We start from the raw sequence: 20,723 nt of genomic DNA, 5'->3' as shown, positions 1-20,723 counted from the left end.
CACCAGCTTCTTTCAGTTTTTAAAACTCACCAACTCTTTCCCACTTCAGGGTCTTTGCACTAGGGCTTTTCTCTCCCCAATCTCAGGAGAATAATTACTGATCTTTACACTACTGACTCCTTCGCATCAAATCGAGCTCAGCCTTTTAGAGAGACCTTGCCTAACCTCCCAGTTTGAAGTATGGAACAACCCTTCTTTAATTCTCTATGTCGCAGTTACCACTGGCTGAACTGTTTCCTGTATATTTGTTTGTCTATTGTTTCTTTTCACCTTCTAAGAAAAGTCCCCAGGAAACAAGGTCCCTGTCTGTTTTGTTTAGTGCAGAATTTGCTCTACCTATGTGATACATAGTAGGTGCTCAATTAATATTTTAGTGAATAAATGATTTGTTATTAATATGGTTTTGAAATGTAACACAAATATCAAAAATTAATAATTATTATAATCTAAATTTAAAGATCATTTCACCCAAATCTGAGCAATATGTTAAAGCTATGTAAAGGAGTCATCATAAAAAATACAAAATAAGATGATAGAAGCTAGACCAAATGCTACCAGTTATTACAACAAGTCTGGGTTAAACTCCACCATTAAACAACAAATATTTTCAGATTGGGTCTCAAAATATAATCAAACTACTTGATGTTTAAGAGACATACGTAATGTAGAAAGATATAGAAAACATATAAATGAAAAGAAGGGCAAAGAAAAATCTGGAAAATGGAAAAACAGGGATAGTAATATCAGACAAAATATCAACGAAAAAGACATGTATTTTACATTGATAAAATGCACAGTCCACAGAGAAACTGTAGCAGTGGTACCTTTGTGCACTCACTAACATAATATTAAAATACATAAATCAGTAAACTTAGAAGTTCCACATTTAAAAAATCACAATCATAGTAGAAGGCTTCAGTATACCTTTTTGAGACTTTGATTGATAAGTTTCAAAATAAAATACAGTAAGTCCCCTACATATGAACCTTCAAGTTGTGAACTTTCAAAGATGTGAATGTGCGTTTGCATGTCCAATCACGTAAGTTAGTTCACGTGTCTGGCATACATTGTCACCTGTGTGCATCCTCTACATGTGGTTGTGCTTTTGTGTACTTTACTGTACAGTAGTACAGTATCTTTATAGATAGAACTGAATCCAGCAAGGAACCAGAACCTGTGCCATCAACGTCAGGCATGAGTGAAATTGCAGCTTGCCTTTCTTCTCCTATTGCTGATGGTCCTTCAGCTCTACCATCTCCCACCTCCTCTCCCTCCTCCAGTCAGTAACTCTTCCTGCCTGTTCACTAGATGCCAGCCCTTGTATGCCAGTTGTTGTACTATAGTACTGTACTTTCCAAGGTACTGTACTGTAAGATTAAAAATGTTTTCTTTATTTTTTCTGTTTGTTTTTTTATGTATTATTTGTGTGAGAAGTATTATAAATCTATTACAATACAGTACTATATAACCGATTGTGTTAGTTGGGTACCTAGGCTAACTTTGTTGGACTTACGAATAAATTGGACTTGGGAACACACTCTCGGAATGGAACTTGTTCATACATAGGGGACTTTCTGTACAAAGGAGATAAAACTATCACTGATAACCTTGTTTAAATATGTATGGAACTTCATAGTCTACTAACAGAGAATACCTATTTTTCAGACATCAAGAGAAAGTTACAAAAGTTGTTTACATCCTAGGATGCAAAGAAGGCTTAAATAAATGCTGAAATATTATGAATACTTAATGACAATGATGCAATAAATCTAAATAGAAAAAAAATGGAGGCAAAATCAAACCACAAGAAAACTAAACAATCTACTTAAAAAAAAATATTTGACAAAGAAAAACTAAAAACTTCCAGGATTAATGAAATTAATATATTTCAAAATTTATGAGATGCAGCTACAAACTCATACAGAGGAAAATTCATAAATTTAAGTGCTTTTTATTAAAGAAGGATTAATAAATGAATTAAGCATTTGAATGAAGAATTTTAAAAGCAAACAAAGAAGCATGAAAAAGAACAGGTATTAATGAAGAATAAAACAGAAATCATTGAAGTAGAAAGGTGAAAAATTGGTTGAGTTTATAATCCTGGAGTACATTCTTTGAAAGGGCCAATAAAATAAACAAACAAGTCTATGCTGATTAAGGAAAAATAATTGATAAAACATAAATAGATAATATAAATGGGAAAGGGGTGATAATTATAAAATAAAAATTTGGAAATTAAAATTATATAGTCTTCAATTCTGTATTAATAAAAATGAAAATTTTACCCAAAGTGGTCTACATATTCAATGCAATCTCTGTCAAAATTCCAATGACATTTGTCATGGAATAGATAAAACAATCCTACAATTCATACAGAGCCAAAAAGACTGTAAATAGCTCAAGTAATCTTGAGCCAACACAAGCAAAAACAAAACAAAATTGGAGTCATCACATTACCTGATTTCAAAACATACTACAAAGCTATAGTAACCAAAGTAGCATGGCACTGGCATAAAAACAGACATATTGATCAATAGAACAGAATAGAAAGCCCAGAAATAGGGCTTCCCTGGTGACGCAGTGGTTAAGAATCCACCTGCTAATGCAGGGGACACAGATTCGAGCCCTAGTCTAGGAAGATCCCACATGCCACGGAGTAACCAAGCCTGCGAGCCACAACTACTGAGGCCCGTGCACCTAGAGCCCATGCTCTTCCACAAGAGAAGCCACCACAATGAGAAGCCCGTGAAATGCAACATAGAGTAGCCCCCACTCACCACAACTAGAGAAAGCCCGTGTGCAGCAATGAAGACCCAACACAGCCAAAAATAAAATAAATTAAAATATTTTTCTTAAAAAAAGAAAGCCCAGAAATAAATTCATGCATTTATGGTCAATTGGTCCTTGACAAAATTGCCAAGAATACACAGTGGGGAAAGGACAATCTCTTCAATAAATTGTGTTGGAAAAACTGGTTTTCCACACACAGAAGAATGAAACTGAACCCTTATCTCACTCCACATTTAAAAATCAATTGAAAATTAATTAAAGATTCCAATGTAATACCTGAAACCATAAAAGTATTAGGAGAAAACATAGAGAAAAATCTTCTTGACATTGGTCTGTGCAATGCTTTTTTGAATATGACCACAAAAGCACAGGCAACAAAAGCAAAATAGACAAAAAGGACTGCATCAAACTAAAAAGCTTCTGCACAGAAAAGGAAACAATCAAGAGTGAAGAGACAACCTATAGAATGGGAAAATATTTGCAAATCATATATCTGATAAGGGGTTAATATCCAAAATATAAGAAACTCAAACAACTCAATAGCAAGAAAACAAATAACCCCATTTAAAAACATACTTCAGGGACTTGAACAGACATTCCTCAAAAGATGACATACAGATGGCCAACAGGTACATGTGTGTTCAACATAACAATCATCAGGGAAATGCAAACCAAAACCACAATGAAATATTAGCTCATACCTGTTAGAATGACTATTATCATAAACACAAATGTTAACAAGTGTTGATGAGGTTGTGGGAAAAAGGGAACCCTTGTACACTGTTGGTGGGAATGTAAATTTGTACAGCTATCATGGGAAACAATGTGGAGGCCTCTCAAAAAATTAAAAATAGAACTACCATATGATCCATCAATCCCACTGCTGGGTATATATCCAAAGGAAATGAAATCACTCTCTTGAAGAGATTATCTGCACTCACAGGTTCTTTCCAGCATTATTCACAAATTATCTGCACTCACATGTTCTTTGCAGCATTATTCACATGCCAAGATGTGGAAACAACCTAGTGTCCATCAATGGATAAAGAAGATGTGATACACATGCACACATGTGCGTGGACATGCACACACACACACTGGAATATTGTTCAGCCATGAGAAAGAAGGAAATACTGTCATTTGTGACAACATAAATGAACCTAGAGGATATTATGCTAGGTGAAAGAAGCCATACAGAAAAAGACAAGTACTATGTATGTACATGTGGAATCTTAAAAAAAAAAAGAGTCAAACTCATAGAAGCAGAGAGTAGCATGTTAGTTACCAGGGGCTGGGGGTGGGGGAAATGGGAGATGATGGTCAAAGGGTTTAAATTTGCAGTTATGTAGGATGAATAAACAAATAAGTCTAGAAATCGAATATGCAGGCATGATGGCTATATGTGATAATGCTGTATTGAACAGTACTGCTAAGAGTAGATTTTAGGCACACGCAGCACACACAAAAATTGTAACTAGGGGAAGGGATGGTATGTTAATTAGCTTGAGTGGAGTAGTCGTTTCACTGTGTATATGTATATCAAATCATCATGTTGTACACCTTAAATATATATAATACAATTTTTATTTTAAATATTTAATGAAAAGATAATGTCCAAGGAAAGTATAAATTATTTAAATTGTCTAAAAAAGAGTGAATGTGGTATTTTAATCTATGATTTTTGAACCTATATTCATGAGTAGGCATTTTTAGTAGTAGGATTAGTTCATTAAAATTCTTTGTATTTTATTCTTTATATTTTTTTCTCTTCCCCCAATTCTCAATGACAGTCTGAAAAGGTTTTTTTTTTTTTAAGGTCTTGTTTTATCTATATTTCTTTCATTGTTAGTGAGATAGAACCTTTTAAAATTTGTTTATTAGGAATTTTATATTTTGTGAATTGCCTATTATTCGTTAGACATTTTTCTATCAGGTAGTTCATCTTTTTTCTAAACTACTTTATATATGGCTAGTAATCCTTTGTCTATGTGGGGGGGGGTTTTAGTATTTTTTTCTTAATTTAAAATTGCTTTTTAACTGTTTCACTGTACTTTTTCTCAGAAAGTTTTATATATTAATGTAGTAAAGCATGTCAATATTTTTCTTTATATTTTCCCCAATGGTATTATGGTTAAAACATTTTCCCACACCTTAAGACTATATATAGGAATTATCTATGTTTTAAAGTACCAGCATATTTTTATATTTAATATTTAAATCTTTAATCCACCTAGGAGTTACTTTTGTGTAAGGTGTGAGGTAGGGATCTATTTTTTTCTCCATTTAAGAGAAAAAATAATTTTTTTTCTTAAATGGAAATAAATGATATTGAGTGATCCTCTTATCTATCAATTAGCAATTATACCTTATTGATATACTAATTTCTTAAATATACTAAAATCTGTTTCTTGAATTTTATTGAGCAAATTCTGACACTAATATCATACTCTTTCAAGTATTATCATTATATAATATATTGTTTTAAAAAAAGAAACCCCTGTAATCATTTTAAAAACTTTTTTCCTGGACATTCTTTATTTTTAAACGAACTTTCAAAAATATCTCCCAGAAACTTAGTTGTATATCATTAACTTTTCAGAATAATTTGAAGATTATCTATTATTTTTTACAGTATTGAGTCTTATCATCCAATAATATAGTACCTCTATTTATTCAAATCTACTGGATGTCTGTCAGTAGAATTTTACAGCAAATACACAAACCATCTGAGCTAATAATGCTACTGTGAACTACTTAACACAGAACATTCTTTGCAAACCAATTTTAAAAAGTAGGTATGATTAGTTACGTAATTATTATTACCTGATGAAAAGAAGTATGTGTATTTTATGCAGAGACAATAATTTATTGGTTCAACTTTAGCACTGATCAACTTAATAGATGCTAGTCATGTGGCTGTCTCTTACACCAACCCTTGGGGGGAGTTGATATAAAAGAATAATTAAGCATATATATTGGGGGGTACAAGCAGGAAGGTGAGATAATCAGGACTTATACAATTTTCTGAAGATAAAATTTAAATCAAGTATAGAATTTAGAATACTTCGAAGAATAAATGAAAATAACATAACTCAGTCTTTTAACAGGGTTTGGGTGAATTTTCAGAAGCTGGTTGTTAGTTCCTCCTTTAACGACGTGTGACAGCAGAGTTGTCACCGTAGGTGCTTTCTCCTGTTGAATCAGGGGAGACCCCTGTGCAAGAATTTCATTCTCCTATGAAGGCTGAAGGTCCTGATCATATTCTCCCTAAATGGAGGTCCTCTGTACATCAGCAGTGGAGCAGAGCAACACAGTAGTTAAATTAGATCCATGTTTTGAAGTCTGAATATTTGGAAGCCCTTCCCTTCACATCATTTCATAGATACTGCCTCTGCTCTTTCTGAGTGCTTACTGTATGCTAGGTACTTTATAATCATAATTTTGTTTAATTTCCACAAAGACCTGTAGGTAATATTGTCAATTCCATATGGTAGACGAGGAACTGCCCCAATTCACACAGCTAATCAGTAGTGGAACTAGGATTTAAATTCATATCTCCATGACAGCCAAGCCTGTGATAGCAACCACCACCATCCCATATCACCTCCTCTCCTAAATGTACCAACACTTTTACAATTCATTAGTGTCAGCAGGATTCACCCTTGTTACAAAGGAGATATTAAAGCAAGAAAGTAGGTTTGTGTACTCAGTTCTAATATATGAACTTTTTCATTTTACAGTTACATAAGAAGCATTTGGCTTATTTTAAATTTTTTACAGGTGTTACAGTTTTGGCTAGAGTGATGCATCTCAAACTTTAATGTGCATATACTCAAGGATGCTGTTAAAATGCAGATTCTATTTCAGCAGGTTTGGGGTGGGGCCAAGAGCTTGCATTTCTAACAACTTCCCAAATTATGCTGATGCTGTGGTTCCACAGAACATACTTTGAATAGCAAGTGACTAGAGGATCATCACCAACTTTTAGTTTTCTAAATTTGGGGCAGTTATTAGGTATTAGATGAGAAGGATGAATGAGAGTAGCCTCCAGGATGACATACTGCTTTCCGACAGAAGAAATTGGATGTATAGACAAATTCTAAAGGCCTTTATCATGTATTTGCCTAGAGGATCTTGGCCAAAATTAGCTCACAGTTTGAAGGAGAACAAGAACAAATATTTACCGAGTGATCAGGGCCAAGCCCTGTGCTGGATACTTATGTTATCTCTATAATCCTTACCAGATCGTTGTGAGGAGGATGGCTACCCACCCTGGTTCCCTACACGTGATAGAAATGGTACAATGTGGAGGGCGATAGAGGGCAAGTTTAGAGAGGAGGGGAGACAGCTTGTGAGCAACACCATGTTCCTTGCATTGCACCAGGTGTTTGCATTTATGTCACCTCATTTCAACCTCATGAATATCATATGAAATATGTATTCTTACTTCTGGTTTTTCTAAATGAGGAAACTGAAGATCAGAGATGTTAAATTAACTTGTCTAAGGTTATTAAGCTCTTAGGTGGCAAGTGTACGGTAAAAATCTAGAACTGCCTGACTCTCCAGTTCCCGTTTTCTGCCACACCCTAATGTATTATCAACCCCGTCCTCCACTTTGTGGAGGTGTGGACGATAATATTATATTATAATTAGAGCCCATGATTCGTGGTTTGTTGCACACCTATTCTAACTCATAAACACGGGTGTAAAACAAGTCAATGTGAGTGCAGTCAGCCTTGTTTACTCATTTTGCAGAAATCTGGGCTTGAAGCCTTTCATCACCCAGAGGTTAGAAAAAGGAGGCTGCCATTGTAGGGATAAAGCTACAGTTCATTGTCCAAGTTGGGCCATAACCAGTAATGGATTCCGTAAGTACTACAGTACCTTCCTCCTTACTTTGTCCTCATTGGGCTTTATCTCCCTTATCCTGGGGGTGTTTGTGGCATCTTCACTTTGATTGTTGAGCTCTAGAAAGGAGAGGGCTCATATCAGCACCTCATTTGACAGGTCCAAAAGGAAATCAACAAAAGAATACAAAATTGAGGTGGCATTATCACTCTATTCTCTTCCTTGGAGACATTGCTGCAGTGAATCCTTTTCCACATCCCGGACCTTTGAAAAGGACCTTTGAAAATTGTTGCTACAGATAGCTACTGACGTGTGACAGTGTTTTCTGTATAGAATCAAATGATGAAAGAGATTGGAGAAGAGGGAGGCAGAGGGGAGAGCAGGGAAAGAAACTCTCACACGAGAAGAGGGGGACAGAAGCAACAGCCTCCTACTAGCCCCTCAGAAAGAGAGAGAGAGAGAAAGGTTGATTATTTTCTGGGAAATAGTATAGAAAGGCTGAGCAGGAGGTGAGCATATGAGGGAATGTCAAAATGAAGAAGGAAAATTACTTCCCTGGAAAAGCAAGTAGAGTGCAAGAGATATAAGTGTCAAGGAGGGGAAAGTTTTGTTATGAACAGGCTTGACGTTTTGCCAGCGTTCTGAACTTAAGTGAACAGAGTAAAATACATTTCTGACCACTGCAGATAGCTTCCTTTTAAGTTATTGTAACTTTCCTTATCAAGATATGCAAACATATCATTTGCATTTTTTCTAGTTTTGAAGTTTGTGAATCATCTTTTAAAACCTTCCCATTAAAGTATGAGAAGGGCATGGAAGTGAGCTGAGCATGCTCAGTAGAGGAACTAGCGGGAACATGGGTGAAGAGTGTAAGAAAAGGGAATTGGAATTTTAAGGAGAACAATGAGGAGTTCTGTTTCATTGGAGTACCCTGTATAGGATTCTTGATGTGGAATAAAACAGTAATTGATTGGAAATTCGGTTGGGGTAGGATCACAGAGGTATTAAATTTTAGGGTAAGGAGTGGAGTTTGGAATTTGTTCAATACAGAGGGTTTTGTCCTGGGAACTTGCTAGTATTTTTCTAAGTATATTATGACATACTCAAAGGTGGGTAGATGTGTCTCATGCTCTGGAGAGAGGTCAAGATTAATGATATCAATTTCAGTGTCTTTTACATAGAGGTCATATTTGAAGCCTTGGGAGAGATGATGTTGTCCAGAGAGAAAATGTAGGGAAAGAAGAGATCACTTAGAACATAACCTCAAAGAATGTTTACCCTTTTAGATAATTGGGATAAGAAAAGAAAAGCCATTGATAAAGACAGAGAAGGAGAAAACAAACCTGATTACACATTGCCATAGAAGCCAAATAAACAGAAAGTTTTAAGAAGCAAGGATATGTTGAACCATACTAAAAGCTGGGGGGAAAAGATTAAGAAGGATATAAACAGAGAAGAATCTGTGGAGCTTGACATTTTGTAGGTCCAGAATGCATGATGAGAACAAAGACCACAGAGAGACACAGGCATTGATAGGCATCAACCCATTTCATGTCCCATTTCTGTAAGGACTGGGAAGGGATCAACATGTCAGTATTTTAACAAACAGAAAAATCCCTTCTGGATCTATAGCTGGAGATTCTAAAAAACATATTTATCATTTACATCTTTTAGGGGAAGGGCAGCCAAAGCTGCCCAAAATCAACAAGAAGCAGTAGGTCTAGAAAAAAGCCATCTGAGAAGCCATGGATTGGTTTTTTTGCAGCCCCAATTCTGCTTTATTTTACTTTTAGAGTTGGGGTTTTAAAAGTATTTTAAAATATATAAGGGTGTAGAATAGAATGAGAATAAAGAGATGAAACATTCTGAATTTAATATTTTTTCCTCTTGTGATCAGAGCCAGGCCTAAGTCTTTATGAGCCTAAGGCTTAAAATTTCCTTGACTTCTCTGCCCTAAGAATTAAGGACTACATATTTGAAACTGCTAAACAGTGGAAGAATCAGAAGAGAAAAACCTTTTAGGACTATCCCTTTCAATATGGTCACTTGGTTTGTGTACAGCCCCCAAACCTGTCTAGGCTCCTTCCCACCAGTCCCACCAGCTAAGTACTGAAAGTACTAAGTCTCCCTGTTCCTTTCCATTCAAGGAACATATCTGTTCCTTGCAGATAGTCTGACTTACAGTTGGCAAATTCTAGGATGATGTTTTAGGTTGGGTCTGGTACTTTCTGAATATAGAGTGAACTTGTAAAGTGTATGGTCTTTAAAAGAGAGAAAAGGGGACTGTGATAAAAGACACTGCTGAGGAACACATTTTGGTTTGGAACACATTCAGAACCTATCTCAACATTATGTTTCTGTTGATTGAAATTTGTATTTATTGCATATGTATATATATCCATTCACCCATTACTTTTCCGGGAGTAAAACTTGTGTGGTAGTCTTCCATCTTTTCATAAACAACTCATAAAGACATACAATTTCCCCAGTCCCTTGGAGGTTAGGTTTGGCCGTATGACTCACTTTGGCCCATTGAATGTGGGCAGAACTAGTGTAAGTCACTTTCAGACTGAAGGTTTAACGCCTGGTGTACAATTCATCCCACTTCTCTTCCCTCCTATCATGGCATCCAGTAGTTCCCCAGATGGTGGCTGTTCTTTCACCCTGATCCTAGAGTGAGGACCACATGGAGTGGAGATCCCAGCCAACCCATCATGGACATATAGCTTGACAGAGAAATACACTGAGATTTTTGTCTCTGTGATACAGCTTCCAACAACTTGAAATGTTGGTACAGGTTTAAAAGTGTTCTTGATCCTTGTGCTTGAGTCTTGGTAACCAGCCCAGCCTCCAGACCTGCTACCTGCTGATACCTAACAGCTGCCTGCCTGCCATTTTTAGCATGTTGCTCTGCATAATTAGATGCAAGGCTTCTAACTCCTTATGTCATCCCTGATGTTTTGTATTGTACGTCCATCATCTATTACTTGTTACTATTCTCTCCAGAGACTCTCTTCTCTGGTAGCCTCCCCAAACCCTACAGCTGGATCTGACCTCTAAGCATCTGGCCCAATCCTGTGTTCTACCTTTGCCAGTTTCTATGGAATCAGTAATGCCCAACAGTGTCTCATGACGTGATGAATTCAAATGACACTAAACTAATGGAGCGTAGGATTGATGTTAGATTTAACATTGTAGATACTCTGTCTTAGAACAAGTGTTCTATAAACATTAAATGAATAAGTGTACACTTATAGCAGATTTCATTAAAATTTATTCAAGTGTATTCAAATTTGAGAAAGAGTCCCAACTGTTAAGTGGATTGGCTTCCATTTTGTTTCAAATTAAGCCACAAATTAAACTTAGGGTGGAGTGTCTTTTAGTAAATTTCATCAAAATCAGTCAAATATTTTGACAAACAGAGCAAAATGAGTCAATGCTATGTTGGATATCAAGAGGTAGAACCATTGTTTTTCCATGCTCTTGCAAGATATTCTTAAAATCTTTAGCAATTCAGTATGGGTAACTGTAGCACATACCTCTCGTACATCATATCCCATCTCACTGGCCCATGTCTGATTTCTGCTGCAATTGGAATAGACTGTTCAGTTCAAGTGCTTGCCTTCTGCCTTCTGCCTCAGGCTGCTCTCCATCTGGGAGCCCTCTAGCTAGCCTGCAAACCAGGACGTGCAGGCCTTTACTGAGCCTGGGAGGACCCTCAGCCAGAGGACAAAAATTCTATGAATGCATCAGCCTCCCATGTTTGAGGCATTCTGAAGAATTTTCAGGTGGTCTGGCAAATCAAGTCCCTAGTTTACACAGCTGTGCATTTTATATTGGTCTTTCTTCCTTCCCATCTGTCACTCTCCCTGTTCCCTAACTCTTGCTTCCTGAACTCATCTCCTTCATCCAAGTTCTTGTCTCAGGCTCTGCTTAGGGGGGAACCCAAACTATGACAGTAATACATACTCTCTATTTCTAGTCAATCACACAAATCAGCCTTCCCTGTATAGATTTTGTTTGCTCTTATTTCAAAGTGAATGTTTTAAGTGTTTTTAAATCTTCAACCAGTTACTATGTACCTATTATGTGTTCAACACTGTGCCAACTCTTGTAAGAGAGCACATTGGAAAAAAGCATGATGTTTGCCCTCCGAAGATCTGGTTTCAGTCTTGGCTTTGCTGTACACTATCTAGTACCTGGCAAATTACTTAAATTCCCTAACCCTTGCCTATAGAATAAGGAAAATAATAATGCCTCTTTCTGAGGAATGGGGAAAATATTGCCAATATTTTAATTAACCATGATAGTATAACACATGTAGTCTGCACTATAAAATGTAATACATAATTATAGGACATTAGCTTTGTGTCAGTGTCTCCCTCTTGTGAAGGTTGTAAATGCACTGAAGCCATGGAATATATTTTATATTTTTCTAATCCTCAAAATTACTTAATGGTACTGGGTGTATATTAGTCAATTAGTAAATTATAGGTTGGCATAAAAATATTGAATTGTTGTCTAGACAAGTGACACAATTGGGGTGCTCACTTTTTGAGTTACTTTTAGATATGTTTTCTAGGTACCTGATTTGTATGCTAAAGAAAATAGTATCTTGTTAGTTTTGTAGTTGTAAATGATAGTCTCTTTGTGTGTATGTGTGTGTGTGTGGGAGAGAGACAGAGACACAGAGACAGAGACAGAGAGAAAGGGAAAATTGGTTCAAGAATGGCTATTTACCTGTCCCAAAAAACTATCTTTGGTGACTAGGAGAAGATCCTTTCGAGGTGGTAGATGAATGGTAGCATGCAGAATAAATCTACTGTTAAGTGTCAATCCATTTCAAGAACTCATGTAAAGCAACTAAGTCAAGGCTCAACCTTGAAATTGAGCAAATTGGTTTAGACGGCTATTCAAAGAAACAAAGCAAGCAAAGGTCAGTGGGATATAGGGTGAATATAAGCATTTGTGCTATTACAATAACTTGACCTTAGTTGGTTTTTCAAAGTTTTCTCCAAGTAACTTGGAATTTCCAAAGCATCCTTATGCAGTGCTCTCTGGAACTACCCCAAAACTAGAAATGTGGTTCTTTTGTTATGGAAAACAAACTGAAAGTAATGCTAATTAACTTTCAAAGACAATGTCTTAAATCATTTCCTCCTGCCTGTTGGGTTTGTTTGTGATCTCCCCTCTCTACTTGTGGGAACCGGTTACAGACCTGGCTGAGGTCTTTGGAGCAGAGTTAGAGACAGACTTTAGAGGTAGTGAGGATGGTCTTTCACTGTGAGTCTTAAGTCAAGGGACCAGAGCCCTGGACCAATAGGAACAGGCTCAGTTTTGGTGGCAGCACTTCATGAGTCTGGTCCTTGATAAGAATAAAGTTGGGAGAACAGACAACTTAAAACAGAGGTAGTCTAACCCTGGTGTAAGGCTTCCCAAATTACCAGTGGTAGTAGGTGAGATAATTTTAAGTGTTCATAAATGAGTAGCTTTTAATTTTAAAAGTGGTATGTTTATTTCAGTATTTATTGGGTACCTTCTATATATAAGTAATTCCAGTTATGGAAAATAAATAAAAAGGAGTGAGTCACCTAAAAAATGTTGACTGCTTTCAAAGAATAGGATTCATATGATGCACGAGATGATTTTAGGTGCTACAGAGATGAATATTTCTTTATATATATATAACAAATTTATTTTCTTACGTTTCTGGAGACTTGAAGTCCAAGATTAAGGTGATATCTGATTTCTGGTGAGACCTCTCTTCCTGTCTTGTTCTATGCCATTTTATTTATTTATTTATTTTTTATTGGAGTATAATTGCTTTACAGTGGTGTGTTAGTTTCTGCTTTATAACAAAGTGAATCAGCTATACATATACATATGTCGCCATATCTCCTCCCTCTTGCTTCTCCCTCCCAAACTCCCTATCCCACCCCTTTAGGTGGTCACAAACCACCAAGCTGATCTCCCTGTGCTATGTGGCTGCTTCCCACTAGCTATCTATTTTACATTTAGTAATGTATATATGTCTATCCCACTCTCTCGCTTCATCCCAGCTTACCCTTATGCCTTAAAATTGGGAAACAAAACATATATACAGAAATGTGCATAAAACAAGATATAGAGTTTAATGATTTATCAGAAAACAAACACCCGTGTAACTACCACCAAGTCAAGAAAAAGAACATTGTCATCACCATGGAAACTCTGTGTTTCTCTTCCAATCACTATCCTCTGCTGCCCCACAAAGAACCACTGTTTTGACTGTCATTGTACTAGGTTGTGTGCTCTTCCTCAGTTTTTCTATATTAAGATGCACTCGTCAACACCATCAAGTTAGTTTTGATGATGATTTTAATTCTTTGTAAATGGAACTATGCACTGTGTATTGTTTGTGCCTGGCTGTTTTGGTTTTTTTACTTATGAGATTTATCCATGATGTTGCATGTAGCTCTAGTTTCTTCATTTTCATTGCTGCACAGTATTATATTGCTGAATATACCATTATTTATTTATTTATTCTATTGTTGGTAGATGTTTTTACTACTTCCAGTTTTCAACTATTAACAGTAATACTGCTTTGAACATTCTTGTACATGTCTCCTGGGATGTATATGCACACATTTCTGTAGGATATGTAGTAAAAGAATAGAATTGTTGAGTCATAAGCTATGTATTAATTCAACTTTACAAGATGATGATGACGATGAATCTGGTGATGATGAAAACTGCTTGCATAGTAGTTATACCAATTTCTGTAATATGTTTGCTTCACATCCTGATTAATGTTTGTCAGTCTTTTAAATTTCAGTCATGGTTGTGTTTATGTGTAGTGATATTTCATTATAGTTTTAATTTGCATGGTCCTGATTCTTAATGAAAATAACTTTTCATATGTTTTGTTGACATTTGGATATCCTCTTTTATAAAGTATCTGTTCAAATCTCTTGCCCATTTTTCTTCTATTTGGTCATTTTTCTTTTTCGTATTGATTTCTTTATATATTCTGGATGCTACTCTTTTGTTTGGTAATATACTAGTTGGTGTCCCTTAATAAGATAATTTCTTAATTTTAATATCATTTTTTCAATTGGTTAAAATAAGTGGGTTTTGTCTTCTAAGAAGTATTTCCTATCTTAAGGCCATGAAAATACACTCCTATATTATTTTCTAGCAACTTTGTTATTTAGCCTGACATATTTAAATCTATAATCCACCTGAAACTTAATTTTTGAATAAGCTGTTAGATACGGTAAAAGTTTCTACTGTTTTCCATCACCACTTATGGAAAACACTATTTTCTCCACAGCTCTGTAGTGCCATCTTTTCATAAATCATGCCTAATATATAGGGATCTGTGCCTGAGATCTCTATTCTGTTCCATTGCTCTATTTGTTTATCCCTTGCCAATACTATACTGTCTTAATTCTTGTTGTGTTGTAAGTCATGATACCTGGAAAAACATGTCTTTCCACTTTGTTTTTATTCTTCGAGTTTGTCTTAACTGTTTGGTTGGGTTTTTTTTTTCTTTTTTTCTTTCTATATCAATTTTAGAGTTAGCTCAGTGGTGTCCTGGTTAATTGGCTCTCTAGGGGAAAAAAATCTCTGATTTATAGTATTTACCAATTTCCATTGGTTAAATACTCCCAGAATGGTTGGTTTCAAGCCACCACAAACACCACTATAACTATTTTGGTTTGGGTTGCATTGAATCTATACATCAGTCTGATAAAAATGACATATTTATAATATAGAGTTGTCCAGCCCATGAAAATGATATATTCTCCATTAATTGATATATACATGATATATATGATATATTCTCCATCTCTTCTTTAATTTCTCTCAATAATACTTTATAATATTTTTTTCTATTCTGTTTTGTAGAGATCTTGCTCATCTTCTTTAGTTTAACTTTATTACTAGAGTTTTGATATTTTTGATGATATATAAATATATTTACATATAAAATATATGAAATTTATATGTAAATTAAAAGTTTGTTTTTTAAGTGTTTGTTGCTGATATAAAGAAATGCATTTTTTAGAAAGGTTATATTAACCCTGTATCCAGCAACATTCCCTGACTCACATATACATTTTAAAATTTATCTGTACTTTTTTTTTCATTTTCTATGTATGCATATTTTGTGTGTAAATGACAGTTTTATTTCTTCATTTTTATTCCTTATGCCTTATATTTCTTCTTCTTGCCTTGCTGCATTGTCTTCTAGTACGATGTTGAATAAATTAGTGACTGCTGTCATTCTTCTTCTATTCCAGATTTCAGAGTAAAAGCTGTCAGCACTTTACTATTAAATATGCCTTTGCTATAGTATTTTTTTGTTGTTATTCATTTTGTTTTTGTTCATTTGTTTTTATACATGCCCAATATTGAATTATGGAAGTTTCCTTCTGGTCTTACTTTGCTAAGGGTTTTTACTTATATATGAATGGTTGCTGAATCTTATCAAGTGCCTTTTCTCCATCTATTTAGGCCACATTATTTTTTTCTTTTTTATGCAAATGTAATGAATTATACTAATCACTGTTTTAATATTATACCAAACTCAAATTCTAGATAAACTAGTAAATATGTGTTACTGGTTTCCGTTTGCTGAGTTTGTTTAAAATTTTTACATCTATGGATATGAATATGATTGCCTGTAATTTTCCTTTATCTTAATATCCTTGTCAAGTTTTAATATCAAAGTTATTCTGGTTTTGTAAAAGAAGATAGGGTATATTTCCTTTTTTCTATTCTCTGGAAGAATTTGGATTTATTTCTTGGATTTCTTTGGATTTGTTTATTTTTTGGTTGAATTCACTGTTAAAGAATTATATTAAAGAAAATAGGACCATTCAAGATTTAATTTCTTCTTGTTTTAGTTTTGGAAAGTTATATTGTTAGAAATTTCCATTACTTCAACATTTTCAAATTGGCAAAAAGTTGTCCATATTACCCTATTGTAAACTTTTCCAGATCTATGTAATCTATGTCCATGTCCCCTTTTTCTTGCTGATAATGATTTTTTCATGGCTTTTTCTTTTTTTCTCATTAGTATCAATATGAGGTTTTAAAATTTTTGCTAATGTCCTAAAAGAAATAATATATGAACTTCATTGATCTTCTCTATTATTTATTTTCTATATAATTTATGCTAACTTTATTTCTTCCTTCCCTCTACTTTCTTTGGATTTTATTTTGTTGTTTTTTAACTTTTTGAGACAGATGCCTAACTCATTGACTTTTAGCTTTTCTTCTTTTTGAATATGTGCTTTTTAATGCTCTAAATTTTCTCTAAGCATGACTCTAACTGTATCCTACATATTTTCATACTTGGTAATTTTATTAGCCTTCAGTTAAAACTATTTTATAATCTTCAATATGTTCTCTTCATTGAATCCCGATTTACTTAAGCATATATTTTCTTAATTTCTAAATTAACAGGGATATTCCAGTAGAATATTTGATACTAGTTTCTAAATTAATTGCACTGTGACCCTAGAATATACTTTGTATGATTTTAGTTGCTTGAAATTTGTAGAACCTTACTTTGTGGTCCATAACATGGTAAATTTTTGAAATGTTCCAGGTGTACTTAAAAAGAATGTGCATTATTCAGTTTTTGTGTGTATTATTTTATGCATGTTAATTAGGTCAAGTTTACTCCTCCTGTTATTCCACTGTATCCTAACTGATTTTCTGTTTGCTTTTATTATAAAGAGAAATGTGTTATAATCTTACACTCTAACTTTGGGTTTGTCTGTCCCTTTTTACTGTCAATTTTATGTAGCTTTTATTTTAAGGCTATGTTATTAGATACAAACAAATACAGAATTTTCATAAAATATTTTTCTTACTTTTTGCCTTAAGTTTTATTTTATCTGATATTATGGTTACACAAATTTTATTTAATAGAAACTTTTAATTTTTTTTACTGTCAATCATTTTTCATCAGTAGATTTTTAGCTATCTCCCTCGTAAAAAGAATATAGTTTTTAATGCAGTCTGATAATGTTTATCTTTTAATTGGAATATTTAGTCTATTTATATTTAATATAATTACTGCTCTATTTGAATTTAAATCTACCATTCTATTATGAGCTTTCTATTTGTTCTGTCTGCTTTGTCCTTTTCCTCTTCTTTCGCACCTTCATTTATATTGATAAAGTTTAATTATTCCATTTTCCTTCTATTTTCCCCAAAGTTTATACGCTCTTACTGTTCTTTCAGTAGTTATCTTACAGACTATAGCATATATTCTTGGCTTATCAAAATCTAGTATTAATTGCTTCTTTCAGATTCTACCCAATGCAAGTAGATCAAAGACATTAAAATAATTTAATATCACTTGCCCTCATCTTAATTAGATTGATTTAATTTCATTTATCTTCCCTTTAAGCGTACATACCATTATTTGGTGAATTTTATTTATATACATATTATAAGACCAATAAAACCCTATTATGACTCTCATGCATAGCCAATAATCTTATTTACTCACTTATTTAGCTCTTATAGCCAGGTTTCAAGAATAGAATAACCCCTCACCAAAAATATTGTTTAGTTGTCAATACTGATGATACCACACACATTTAAAGAGGGTATGAAAATGTTTATTACTTACTTAATAAAGCTGCCTGGGGAGAGCAGGGAAGATCTCCTAAGCTGGTCTCAAAAGCTTGGGAGAGTAGGAAAAGGAGACTAGCTTGGGGTTTTATGGTGGTTAGAGGGTGGGCTAAAATGAGGGTTCCTGTGTGTGTAAAGGGGCTTAAACAGTTTAAATTTCCTACTGGTACCAAAGGAGGGAGTAACCAGGCTTTCTTCTTAGCCTGTTCAGATATGGAGCAGAAAGGGAAGAGGGAGGGGGTGTAGCTTAAAAGCTTTTAGCGGTCAAAATATCAAAACATGGAGCCAGACTCCTTATTACCTTAGCCTTTCCATTGCTCTTAATGACCTACATTTCTAAGCTTCCATCTGAGATCTTTTTCATTCTGCCTGAAGAACATCCTTTAATATTTATTTTAGTGTGTCTGCTTCTGGGAAATTATCTCGTTTTGTCAATCTGAAAAGACTTTTTTTCACCATCAAATTCAGAAGACATGAGGTTGACAGGTGTTTTAACACTTTAAAGATAACATTCCATTTTTAGGTGATGTTCATTGTTTCTGCTGAGGAGTCAGCTTAAGTCTGATTATTACTCTTTTAAAGGTAATAGTTTCTATAACTGACTTTTAGTTTAGTTTAGTTTTGTTTTGTTTCCCCATTTGGGGGTTTTAGCAGTTTTATTATTTAGTGCCTCAGTGTGGTTTTTTTTTTTTTCAGTTTTTCTTCCTGGGATTTGTAGTAATTCTTGAATAGATAGCTTGATGTCTTTCTCCAGTTTTAGAAAGTTCTCAGCTATTAGCGCTTAAAAATTTGCTTCAGTCTGATTATATCTCTCCTGTCTTTGTACTTCAGACCTATTATTTCTCTCCTCTATTTTTACGACTCCATTTAAATGTTACACCTTCTCACTGTATCCTCTATATCTCTTACCATCTTTTCTGTATTTTCTATCATTTCATTTTTACAGGGTTGACTGAGGATATTCCAGGTTATTAAATCTCTCTTAGATTGTGTATATTCTATCAGACCCATCCACTGAATTCTTAATTTCAGTTCTTATTTTCAGTTTCAGAGATTTCATTCAGTTTTTTCTTCCTCTGACAAACTTCTTACCTGTCTTTTATATTCTTGAACATGAGAAGTGATTTATTTTAAAGCCTTTATCTAGTTATGACTATTTCTGAAGCCCTTAAAGGTTAATTTCTATTGCTGTGGTTTCTACTAAAATTTTCTCATATTCTCTTTCTCCTCATGGAGCTTTTTTTTATCATGTACTAGAAGTTATAGCCTTGAATTGTTTATAGAAATAATGTGATACCTAAGATATATTAGTTCATTTAGAAAGGCATCTGAGAACTTCTGCAAGATATCTCAGGGCACAAGCATTCTTGGATGCCTAAAGACTCTAATAAATTGATATTACTTTAATTCTATTTCAAGGATAAAGATAATTCAAGGCTGAGCTACAACAATTTGTCTATTTCTGGCTTACCCTACTCCTTAGGATATATCCCTTTGTGGACTCATCCCAAAACAGGAGTATTCACTGTGTCTATCCATCACCTTGGGGGGCTCTGGACTAAAATCTTCTTCCTAGAGCCTCATGAAAATGTCAAGGGTTCACTCAGCCTCTCAGTTGCTTATTCCAAAATTAGAAAATTATACCAGGGGAAATGTAGCCCTAAATTTCAGTCTCACCTCCGGCTACCTTCCTCTCCTAGATCCTGGACCAGTAGTTCTTTATTATCTTGTTGGCTCTACATTACCTTCAAGATAAATTTTTTAAAAACATTTTGCCTGATTTTCTTTTTGTCTTTTGTGAGATATTGGACCAAGTTATATACTCTGACATTACTAGAAGTGGAAGCTGGTAGAATGAGTATTTTTACAATTTTAGTAGTTAATTTATGTAAATTTATACCAGAAAGATTATTAGCATATCCAAACTATTATTTCATAGATATAATTGCTTAGGATGAATAAAAAAATTAATCTGCCAGGGCTTCCCTGGTGGCCCAGTGGTTGAGAGTCCGCCTGCCGATGCAGGGGACCTGGGTTCGTGCCCCGGTCCAGGAAGATCCCACATGCCGTGGAGTGGCTGGGCCTGTGAGCCATGGCTGCTGAGCCTGCGCGTCCGGAGCCTGTGCTCCTCAACAGGAGAGGCCACAACAGTGAGAGGCCCACGTACCGAAAAAAAAAAAAAATTAATCTGCCAGTTTGAAGAATATTCAGGAAACAATAGATAATGATGGCAAAAACTATGAAATTAGGATGAAATTATTTATGGGAAACTACTGTAGCATAATTATAAGGTAGAACCTAGAGAGTTGTCCAGAGACAATGATGCATGGGGAGTGATAACATTCTAAAGAGTGACAACAAAGAGTAACTAGTTTTTCCTAGTGAGTGATTAAGGGCAGGTTACTAATCTAGGGAGTGATTAAGGGCAGATTACTAACTACAAGTGGCCC

General features: G+C 34.7%; 1 long non-coding RNA gene across 1 annotated transcript; it reads left to right on the top strand.

The window, feature by feature from the left end:
• Nucleotides 1-1,215: 1,215 nt before the first annotated feature.
• Nucleotides 1,216-19,114, top strand: LOC113622663 (uncharacterized). Its single transcript, XR_003433615.1, has 3 exons — nucleotides 1,216-1,415; nucleotides 5,625-5,626; nucleotides 19,105-19,114. It is a non-coding gene; the product is annotated as an uncharacterized LOC113622663 (long non-coding RNA).
• The last annotated feature ends 1,609 nt before the right edge of the window (nucleotides 19,115-20,723 follow it).

Source organism: Aethalodelphis obliquidens, unplaced genomic scaffold, assembly GCF_003676395.1.
Source record: "Aethalodelphis obliquidens isolate GAN/ISIS:26980383/991018 unplaced genomic scaffold, ASM367639v1 scaffold1, whole genome shotgun sequence".
In the NCBI taxonomy this organism is placed as follows: Eukaryota; Metazoa; Chordata; class Mammalia; order Artiodactyla; family Delphinidae; genus Aethalodelphis; species Aethalodelphis obliquidens.
This window is presented reverse-complemented; position numbering and strand designations above follow the sequence as displayed.